Source organism: Nannospalax galili, unplaced genomic scaffold (genome assembly GCF_000622305.1).
Source record: "Nannospalax galili isolate Female #2095 unplaced genomic scaffold, S.galili_v1.0 scaffold3027, whole genome shotgun sequence".
Taxonomy (NCBI): domain Eukaryota; kingdom Metazoa; phylum Chordata; class Mammalia; order Rodentia; family Spalacidae; genus Nannospalax; species Nannospalax galili.
In genome coordinates, this window is record NW_008355721.1 from 277,243 (window position 1) to 287,389 (window position 10,147).

The 10,147-nt window shown below is 55.8% G+C and overlaps 2 long non-coding RNA genes across 2 annotated transcripts in view; both read right to left on the bottom strand.

Moving 5' to 3' along the window:
- Positions 1–1,469, bottom strand: part of LOC115067678 — a 1,858-nt gene extending 389 nt beyond the window's left edge. Inside the window, exon 1 of the long non-coding RNA XR_003847051.1 lies at positions 19–1,469. This is a non-coding gene — a long non-coding RNA (uncharacterized LOC115067678). The remainder of the gene's footprint in view (positions 1–18) is intronic.
- Positions 1,470–4,569: 3,100 nt separating this feature from the next.
- On the bottom strand, positions 4,570–8,478 carry LOC115067679. Its single transcript, XR_003847052.1, has 2 exons — positions 6,660–8,478; positions 4,570–5,631 (listed from the first exon to the last, which is right to left on the bottom strand). It is a non-coding gene; the product is annotated as an uncharacterized LOC115067679 (long non-coding RNA).
- Positions 8,479–10,147: the final 1,669 nt, after the last annotated feature.

Consider the following 10,147-nt stretch of genomic DNA (forward strand, 5'->3'; position numbering starts at 1 on the left):
CAGTAGCTCCATAACCACCTGTCAATCATCCATCTATCGATCCATCTGTCAATCATCCACCTATCGATCCATGCATCCATCAATCATCCGTCTACACACCCATCCTTCCGTCTCTTCCTCTCCCATGATGCACTCTGTCTGTGGGTGCATCTGTCCATCACCCTCCGTCCCGCCCTCCCAGATGTCGTCACCCCCCGTGCCCCGCCCCCCAGACCTCAGTGAGTTCGGATTCCGGCCTCAGGTTCTGCCCCAACTCCTTTTCCTCACTTCCGGGTGAGTGTCAACTACTGCTGTGCGCATAGTCAGCTGCTTGGGCCGAGCAGGGTCCTGGGTTCTAACCCTGACCACGCTGTAGGCGTCTTATCTGCCCACGTCGCCCTACTATGCGAGGTCTAGGGCTCTAACTCTGACCACACTGCGGGTGTCTTTCTCCTGACTGGTCCTACTGTGCGCTGCGTAGGGCCACAATCCTGACCGCCGTATGAATGTCTAGCTTCCCAACTTGCCCCACTGTGCGCTGTCCAAGGTTCTAATTCGGACTACGCTGCCCGCGAACGTCCTTCCCCCCCAAGTCGCCCTACTGTGCGTGGTCTAGGGTTCTAACCCTGGTCCTACTGTACGCTGTCCAGGGGTCTAACTCTGACTATGCTGCAGACGTCTGTGTCCCTGACTGGTCCTACTGTGTGCTGTCCCAGCTTCTAATTCTGACTATGCTGTGGACATTTATCTCCCAATCCGTCCTACTGTGCTCTGTCTTGGATTCTAATCTTAACTGTGCTGTAAACATCTGTCTCCCTGACTGGTCCTACTGTGCGCTCTCTAGCGGTTTAACAGACTATGCTACAGACATTTATCTCCTAAATGGTCCTAGTGTGCGCTGTACGAGTTCTCATTCTGACTATGCTGAGAATGTCCGTCTTCCCAAGTTGCCCTACTGTGTGCAGTCTAGGGTTCTAATTCAGGTCCTACTGTGTGCCATCTCGGGGTCTAACTCTGACTACGCTGTGGATGGCTATCTCCCCACTGGTTCTACTGTTCACTGTCCTGGATTCTAACTGTGTTGTGAACACCTATCTTCTGAGTGGTCCTACTGTGCACTGTCCCTGGTTCTAACTGTGACTGTGCTGCGGGTATCTATCTGTGAGACTAGTCCTACTGTGCGTGGTCCACGGTTTGCGTTCTGGCTACGTTGTGAACATCAATCTCCCCGACTGGTCCTACTGTGCGCTGTCCCGGATTCTAGTCTAGGGTTGTAATTCTAGCTATGCTGCGGAGGTCTGTCTCCCCGCTTTGTCCTACTGTGAGTGGTGCATGGAGCCCCGTGATGTCACACACAGTCGACATTTGCAACTGACAACCACGTAGCCTGAGCTAGCCCCCGATACACAGACCTCCCCTACAGCCACATGTGCTCCACAATCCTGAAAATGGGCGCCCCCACCCCCACCCCAGGGCCTGAGCCGGCTGGATCCGGCTGACACTTCCCCCCACCAGGTTCTCACTCTGGGCCGTGTGCACACAGGGGAACGCGCCTGGCAAACTGGGTCTCTGCAGATATTAAACTCTGTGCCTTGGAGGTGCTTGTGACCTTGTGCTAAGTCGCTTGCCAGACTTTCGGGACGATTCCCACCCTCCAGCCTCTGTCTCCTACACCAGCCTCGACCCCCGACTCCCCAGCACGCAGGGGTCTGGATACTGAGCATCCAGCATCTGGCTGGTGCACCTAGCCCAGCCTACCCGAGTCTCCCAGCGGGTGGAGGGGTGTCCATCACCCCAGGGATCGAGCACCCAGCACCCAGGGGGAGCCCGCGACGTAGACAGACACCTGCAGCCGCGTCCCGATCCTGCACACCCTCAGGAAAGTGGCGCGCACCGAGCCGCCAGCACTCACCCGCGGGTCCCTGAAGGTCGCGGCTCGCGGTGGGCAGCGGGGCCGTGTGCACACGGCAGGGCTGGCGGTGCTAGAGGCCGTGGTCGCAGTCCACATCGCGGCAGATGTACCAGAGGATGACGTAGAGGATGAGCAGTATGGCGAAGATGAACAGAGCCACCAGCACCGCCTTGGTCACCGGCGAGATCAGCGACTGCATCGGGAGGCCCCGGCGGGGCGCGGTGCGCACGACCCCAGGCTCATCCGCCGCGGCCGGGGTGGGGTGGGGTGCTGGGAACGCGGTGCAGACCCGGCTGGGACCGCGGGGAACCGAGCTGAAAACAACCGCAAGCCGCGGGGCGGGTGGTCCTGAAAACACGGCGGGCGGGGGTACTGAGAACCCAGCACCAAGCCCCGCGCCGGCGCGACTGTGGGGCCGACCTCGCCGCCGGGGACTGCGGCACGGCGGGGGGGGGCGGGGGGTTGGCCCCGCCCCCAGCGCCTGTCACTCACCCGGGGCTGCGGCGGCGCGGGAGGGGCTCGGCCTGGCTCGTGTGCAAAAACCCGGTTCCCAGCGCGGCCAGCGAGCTGCAGTTTGGGGAGGGGGGGAGCGCGGTGGGTGACGTCACGGGGCACGGAAGGGTGTGACGTCACGTACTCACGGACAGGGGCGGGGCCGTGTGCACGCACGCGTGTGTGGTGCGTGTGTGTGTGTGGGTGTGAGTGTATCCCGAACGACCTCAAGGCGCGCATCGGATCTCCAGCACCGCGGGGAGCGCAGAGTCTCACCACGGGGTCTGCGGTGCTGGCAAGGTTGAGCCGAGTGCTCCCGCATGGCTGTCTGACAAGTCCCCACCGAGGACGGGACACCAGAGTGCTGTGCTGAGTCTGTGACCTTCAGAGCCCAGGGACCCAGGAAACCGGTCTGTGCCGGCTGCAGCCGCGGGCGGGGAGAGGCGGGGAGGGGCGCGCGTGGTCAGGCTTCATGTGTGCACACCGCCCGCTCAGTCCTGTTTACACACGAACCCCAAATTCAGTGTTTGATCCTCGGCCTCGTGGACCCAACAATGAGCGTCTTTTCCCGGAATGCCCCTGGGCGGAGACCCAAGATTCTGACATTTTTCCAGTTAACTTCATCTCATTTGAGTGCTCGGCCTGGTTGCTCTGCCATGAGACATTTTCTTTCAACTTTATCTGGTTTGGGTGCTGGACTCGGTTGCTCTGTCACAAGACACTTTTTCTTTCCACTTAATGTCGTTTGGGTGCTGAACTCGGTTGCTCTGTCTCACGTGACATTTCTTTCCTTCAACTTAATGTTTTGGTGCTGGACTCGGTGGTTCTGTTACAAAACATTTTTTCTTTCAACTTAATCTTGTTTGGGTGCTGGGCTCGATTGCTAGGTCATGTGACTTTTCCCCTACAACTTAGTCTCGTTCGAGTGCTGGACTAGGTTGCTTGGCCTCTCATGACATTTCCACTTAGTCTCCTTTGGGTGCTGGGCTTGGTTGCTCAGTGACGTGTCCCAGATGTTGACAGAACCCCCACTTCCGGTGTCGGTGCAAAGCCTCCTGGGAGCCAGGCTTTCAAAGGGCTGACCTGCTTTTCAGGTGGAGCTGCACAGCTTGGGAAGTGACTCGGTGCTGCGCTCATCACCCCCTCCCCAACATGAGCGGGTAGAGAAAAGCATGCATATTTCTGGACGTGGTGGAGTATTATGAGGCCACGAAGAAGGAGGAACCGGTCAACAGCCGATTAAAGCATAGATAGATGCATGGGGGAGTATTATGCAACCATTAACAATAAGGAACTTAAGGAACTCATTAACAGTAACTTAACGTGTCTGTGTGTGTGTGTATATGTGTGTGTGTGTGTTCTGGAGTATTATGTAGCCATTAAGAAGGAGTTAACAGCCACTTAAAGCGCACAAACACACACACACACATACACAGAGGTGGAGTATTATGCACCCACTAAGAAAAATGAACTTATTAACTATGAGTTAACAACTACTTAGTGCACACAGACACACACACATATATGTATATAGTGGAGTATTATGCAGCTGTCAAGAAGCTCGAGCTCATTCAGAGCCGCTGGAAGTGGGTTGAGTGTTCTCGAACCCCAGGCCCCGCCTGATGTTCTCGGTCTCAGGTTGTCCAGCCGGGAGCCAGGAAGCCTCCGCGGCCTTTTCCTCGATGTGCTCTGGGCTCGGCGCCTTCCCTGGAGAGCCCTGGGTCGGATCCAGGCGCTGCTTGGACGCGGGCTCTGAGTGGAGTCGGCCCAAGTGCTCGCGAGGTGGGGGTGAGGGGCGGGGGTGGTGACGGGGATCGGGGGGCGCCGTGTGCAGCCTCCCTCCTCATATTTCAGACACATGCGCAGGTTAACCGAGGCCAACACCCCCTGGCTGAGGTGCTAAGTCTCGCAGCCAAGCACCCTGAGGAAAGTCCTGGCCTGGACACTGATGTTGCCGTAGCAACCAGGGGTTGACGGAAAGTGAGGGCCCTGCCGGCGCAGGGCAGGGCGGCCCCGTGCGGGTTTCACACCCGGGACGCCAAGTTGCTCAGGAATATTCGCACGCCAGGCGTTTGATCGGCTTCCACCGTGGCATGCAAATGAGCTGTATGCAAATCGGCGATATGCAAATAAGCACCGCTCAAACCCGCAGCCTGTGGGATTCAGGGACACGCACGTCGGCGCCATTTAAATAAAGACCCTTAGATCATCGATGTTTAATCAGCAACGCGCAGATCAGCGATCGTGCAGTCAGGGGTAATAGGGAATATGCAAATTAGGATTAATTTACTAATTAGGGGCATTTAAATTAGCAGCATTGCAATGGGCGGAATTTAAATGATGGCTATTCAGATTAGAACTACGGTGTGCACTGACAGTTAAGTCAGCAATAGGCCCATTAGAGAAGTTTAAATGACCAATATCGGTGATCAATATTTAAATCCTCCGTATGTAAATGAGCGGCGGTCAAATTCCACAGGACCGCTGTTAACGCGCAGACTAGAAACGTTTAAACTGGCGGCCTTCGCACGAGCAGCGATTGCTCACACGTGGATTTTCTCGGGGAAGAAGGGCCTCAGTGGGGGACCCACTTCCGGTCACGGGGTCCCCCTGTGCCCGGGTCAGGGAGGCAGGAAATCAGTATTCGGATTAGGGGTGTTTAAACCACGGTATTTAAATGAGCAACGGTTAAATGAGCAGCGGTTTCTGGAGTGTGGCCTTTGCCAGGCGGAAGGAGGGACCCGCTGGGGGCACCACTTCCGGCCTCGGGGTCCCCCGGGCCCTCTGCCAGGGGTTCCGGGACGCAGGAAATCAATATTCAAACCAGAGAGACTTAAATGAGCAGCATTTAAGGGGAAATATTGAAATGAGCAATATGCAAATGAGAGGCATGCAAATGAGCAGCGGCTTCTCCAGGGTGGCCTTTTCCAGGCGGAAGGAGGGACCCGCTGGGGGCTCCACTTCCGGCCGCGGGGTCCCCCGGGCCCTCTGCCAGGGGTCAGGGAGGCCGAGGAGCATTCTGGGAGTCCTCACTGCTGCCACTTTGCCCAAGGTCGCCTCAGGGCTTTCCATTATGACGTCAGCGTGGGGAAGCCAGGGGGCGCCGATGACGTCAGCGTGGGGCAAGGAGGGGCAGATGTTTCTCCTGGGAAAAGCGGCCGGGTGCTCAGTACCGGACTGTGCCGGCTGCTGGGAGTCAGTGCTGACTGCACTAGACCTCGGTGATCAGGTACTGGAGACTTGGTTTCCTTTGCCAGTGCACAAAAAGTCATGGAAATCAAAACCGGCTGCACAGACGTTCGCCGACACCAGCACCCGCGGCTCGGGCGGAGGACTCGGTTCCCAGCACCCGCATGGCGGCGCACAGCCTCCTGGAACCCCGGCTCCGGGCGACCAGACGACCCCTCCTGCCCTCGGTGGGTGCTATGATTTCAGTCACTCTGCAGGACTGTGAGCTCCCAGGATGCACCGGGCCATCCCAACCCCGGAGCGGGGGCGGCAGCTCTGGGGTTTATCGTGGAGGGGGGCGAACAACTGTGACCTCAGCACTGCTGGGGCAGCAGGATTGCTGCGAGGACTGCACGCTACCCACGGCGCTACAAGAGCTCTGCCCACTGTGCTACAAGCACTCTGCACACTCGGCTAAAGCACTGTACCCACTCAGCTATGAGCACTCTACCCATTATGCTATTAGCACCCTGTGTACCAAGCTACAAGTACTCTATCCACTCAGCTACAAGCACTGTACCCAGTGAGCTATGAGCACTCTGCCCACTCAGCTATGAGCACTGTACCCACTAAGCTATGAGCACTCTGCACACTCAGCTAAAGCATTGTACCCACTGAGCTCTGAGCACTCTGAACAGTGAAGCTACAAGTACTGTACTCAGTGAGCTATGAGCACTGTACCCACTGTGCTGCAAGCACTCTGCCCACTCAGCTATGAGCACTGTACTCACTAAGCTATGAGCACTCTGCACACTCAGCTAAAGCATTGTACCCACTGAGCTCTGAGCACTCTGAACAGTGAGCTACAAGCACTGTACCCACTATGCTCTCAGCACCCTGTGTGCCGAGCTACAAGTACTCTACCCACTCAGCTACAAGCACTGTACCCAGTGAGTGATGAGCACTGTGCCCACTGTGCCGCAAGCACTCTGCCCACTCAGCTACGAGCACTCTAATCGTAACTCCAAGTGCTATGCCCACCATGCTATTAGCACTCTACTTACCGAGCTACAAGCACTGCGTACTGAGCTACAAGCACTCTACGTACCGAGCTGCAAGCACTCTGTGCTCTGGACTGCACCACAGACGTCAGTGGCTCAGCATGAGCCCGATCGCCCTCTCGACCCCGTGACTGAGTCTCAGCGACGTCAGAATTCACGCCGGGGAAAAAAACAGGACCCAGGACGGCTTTGCGTGACGTCAGGGCAGCTTTGCGTGACGTCAGGACTCGGTATCCCTAGGCGGCTGCATTCCAGGTTCCCTTGCGAGAGACGGTTTCAACTTCCCCTCGGACACGGTTTCCGGTTCCCCGTGGCCTTCGCAGCACCCAGCACCCAGCACCCTACCTGACCTCCAGCCCTCCGGGTCTGGGTGAAACAGCAGGGTGCTGCGGGTTTGAAGGCTTGGTTGACACAGTCCCATGTCCCGCGAGACACAACCCCGTGACCCCGCAGCCCGGTCCGCGCCCGCAGCTCGGCTTCCGGGAGGTGGTGCGGTGGATCCTTGTCGGCTCCCGCCACCCAGCGGCCGAGCACGGTCATCGCGGCTCCCGAATCGCGGGTGCTCGCTGGGCGGAGGGGCGGGCGCTCCGGAGTGCTGGCGGCGGGTGCTGGGTGCTGAGCCCCTGGTCATGGGTGGATACTGGACCCTGCAGAAGGCATGAGTGGGACTGAGGGCTAAGTCCCGCGGTCTTAGGAGGGTGCTATGTCCTACAGCAGTCCTCGGTGGGTGCTGGGTGCTGAGTACCGCAGTCGTGGGTGGGTGCTGGCTCTGGTAGAAGGCATGAGTGGGTACTGAGGGCTAAGTCCCACGGTCTTCGGAGGGTGCTGCCTCCTGCAGCAGTCCTCGGTGGGTGCTGGGTGCTGAGTACCGCAGTCGTCGGTGGGTGCTGGCTCTGGCAGAAGGCATGAGTGGGTGCTGAAGGCTGAGTCCTGCGGTCCCAGGAAGGTGCTGGCTCCTGCAGCAGTCCTGGGTGGGTGCTGAGTGCTGAGTCTCGCAGCCGTGGGTCGGTCCTCAGTGTTTGGCACTGTGTGCTCACTGGTGGGTGCTGAGTACTGGGTCTCGTTGTTATGCGTGGGTGCTGGGTGCTGTGTCTTGCAGCAGTCATGGGTGGGTGCTGAGTGCTCGGTAATGTGTGGATAGATGGTGGGCGTCGAATCCACAGTTGTAGGTGGGTGCTGGATGCTAAGTGCTGGGCCTGGTACCCATAGACTAGGAATACACAATGCGCTGTGACGTCACCTGCGCTAAGCCCGGCCCCTAACGGTCCCTCGAGCCCTGAGGTCACCAATGCAGTAACTGCTGACGTCAGAGGGCGCACCCATGATGCAATTCTCCACCCACAGTGCCGCCGGCTGGTGATGAAAACTCGCACGTATGAGCGTGGTGCCTCCACGTCCCCAAGTGCTGAGATGGCTCAAAGCTCGGTATTCGCGGTGCTGGAACCTGGGGCCTCGTCCATGCTGAGTAAGCACTCTGCGAACTGAGGCGCATCACTACTTCTGTGCATGTTGTATATTCAAGAGCTAGAAGCACCCGAGGGAATAGTATACAGGCAGGAAAAGGAATGAAGAACCAGTGGAGGCTGGGGAACGCACGGACGTCAACAATGTCACGGGGAGGGGCCGGAGAACTGGCTCAGCGGGTCACAGCACTGGCCGCTTGTGAGGAGGACCGAGTTCAGCACACGCGTGGCGGTGCACAGCCTCTTGAAACTGCAGCTCCGGGGGCTCTGGCGCTGTGTTCTGGCCCCTGTGGGTGCTGTACCCGGTACATACAGAGACATAAGTAAAACGTGTCCTAAACATTTGATTTTCCTGCATCCGTGGTGCCGGGAATCCCAGCACTCGGGAGGCGGAGGTGGGTGAATCGAGGCCAGCCTGAGCTACACAGCGGGTCTGGGGCCAGCCCGGTGTTCCAGGCCAGCCTGGACGCACAGTGGGTCCGAGATCAGCCTGGTGTACACAGTGGGTCCAGCCTTGGCTACCTGACTGTTTTGAGGCCAGCCTGCTCTACATACGGAATTCAAGGCCGGCTGGGCCTGCACAGCGAATCTGAGGGCAGCCTGGGCTACGTAGCAGGTCTGCAGATTAGCCTGGTCTACATAGCGAGTTCGAGGCCAGCCCGGTCTCCATACTGAGTTCTAGGCCAGCCAGGGCTACATAGTGGGTCCAGCCTGGGCTACACAGTGGGTCCCAGACCAGCCTGGGCTACTTAGTGGGTCCCAGACCAGCCTGGGCTACATAGTGGGTCCAGCCTGGGCTACACAGTGGGTCCCAGACCAACCTGGGCTACTTAGTGGGTCCCAGAGCAGCCTGGGCTACATAGTGGGTCCAGCCTGAGCTACACAGCTCATAAGTGTCTGTAAAAGAATGCATAGTGTGCAGGCTCCTTCACTGTTATTGTAGTGTATGTATCTATCGTCTATCATTTATCTGTCCATTTGTCTATCTATCATCTATCTATCAATCAATCAATTAATCAATCAATCAATCAATGTATCTATCATCTATCATATCTATCTATCTGTCAATCAATCAATGAATCAATCTATCGTCTATCAATGAACCACAATTAATCAATCAATCAATCAATCAATGTATCTATCATCTATCATATCTATCTGTCAATCAATCAATGAATCAATCTATCGTCTATCAATGAACCGTGACCCTCAGATATTAGGGATGCAAAGACCATGAGATGTATGCAACAGAATACTGAAGATATGGAGTAGAGCTAGCACAAGAGACAGGCTATAAGTGCCTAAGGCAACAGAGCTGGAGAGTTGAGGCTACCTGAGTCCTTTGGAGATCACATGATCACAGACACCCCATATGCCTGGGATGGAGCTGCAGGGTTTGTGGTTTGCCTTGTCGGGTGTTAGTCTTGCTTTGGACTGATAAGTCCTTACTAGGACCCCTCATTTTCTTTTGGAAATGTAATATTTATCTGTGCCATTGTATATTAGAAATAGGCACACTATTTTTGATTTAAGATATGTTAACATGTACCTATCAACTGTCATCTGTCTATCACCATCTATCATCTGTCTATCTACCATCTATGTATGTATGTATATATGTATGTATCTATCTATCATCTATCTACCTATCATCTATATATCATCTATCAATCAATCAATCATCTATCAATCAATCATCTATCAATCTATCATGTATCAATCAATCAATCAATCATCTATCAATCTATCATCTATCAATCAATCAATCATCTATCAATCTATCATGTATCAGTTAATCAATCATGTGTCTATCAATCATCCAGCCATCATCTATCAATCCCTATCTATTACTTATCTGTATTTCCTCTCCGTGTAGCATGTGTCCATCACGTTTCTGTCCATCCCTCGATACAGACTGTGTGTCTGTCAATCAATCATCCGTCATCAATCGATCGTCGATCACGTACGTGTTCACGCACGGTTCATGCATCCATCCATGTATCATGTGTCCATTCGTCTCTAAGAGGAAGCATGAACATTCCTGCGTGTGTACTGAGCCATCCATCTATATA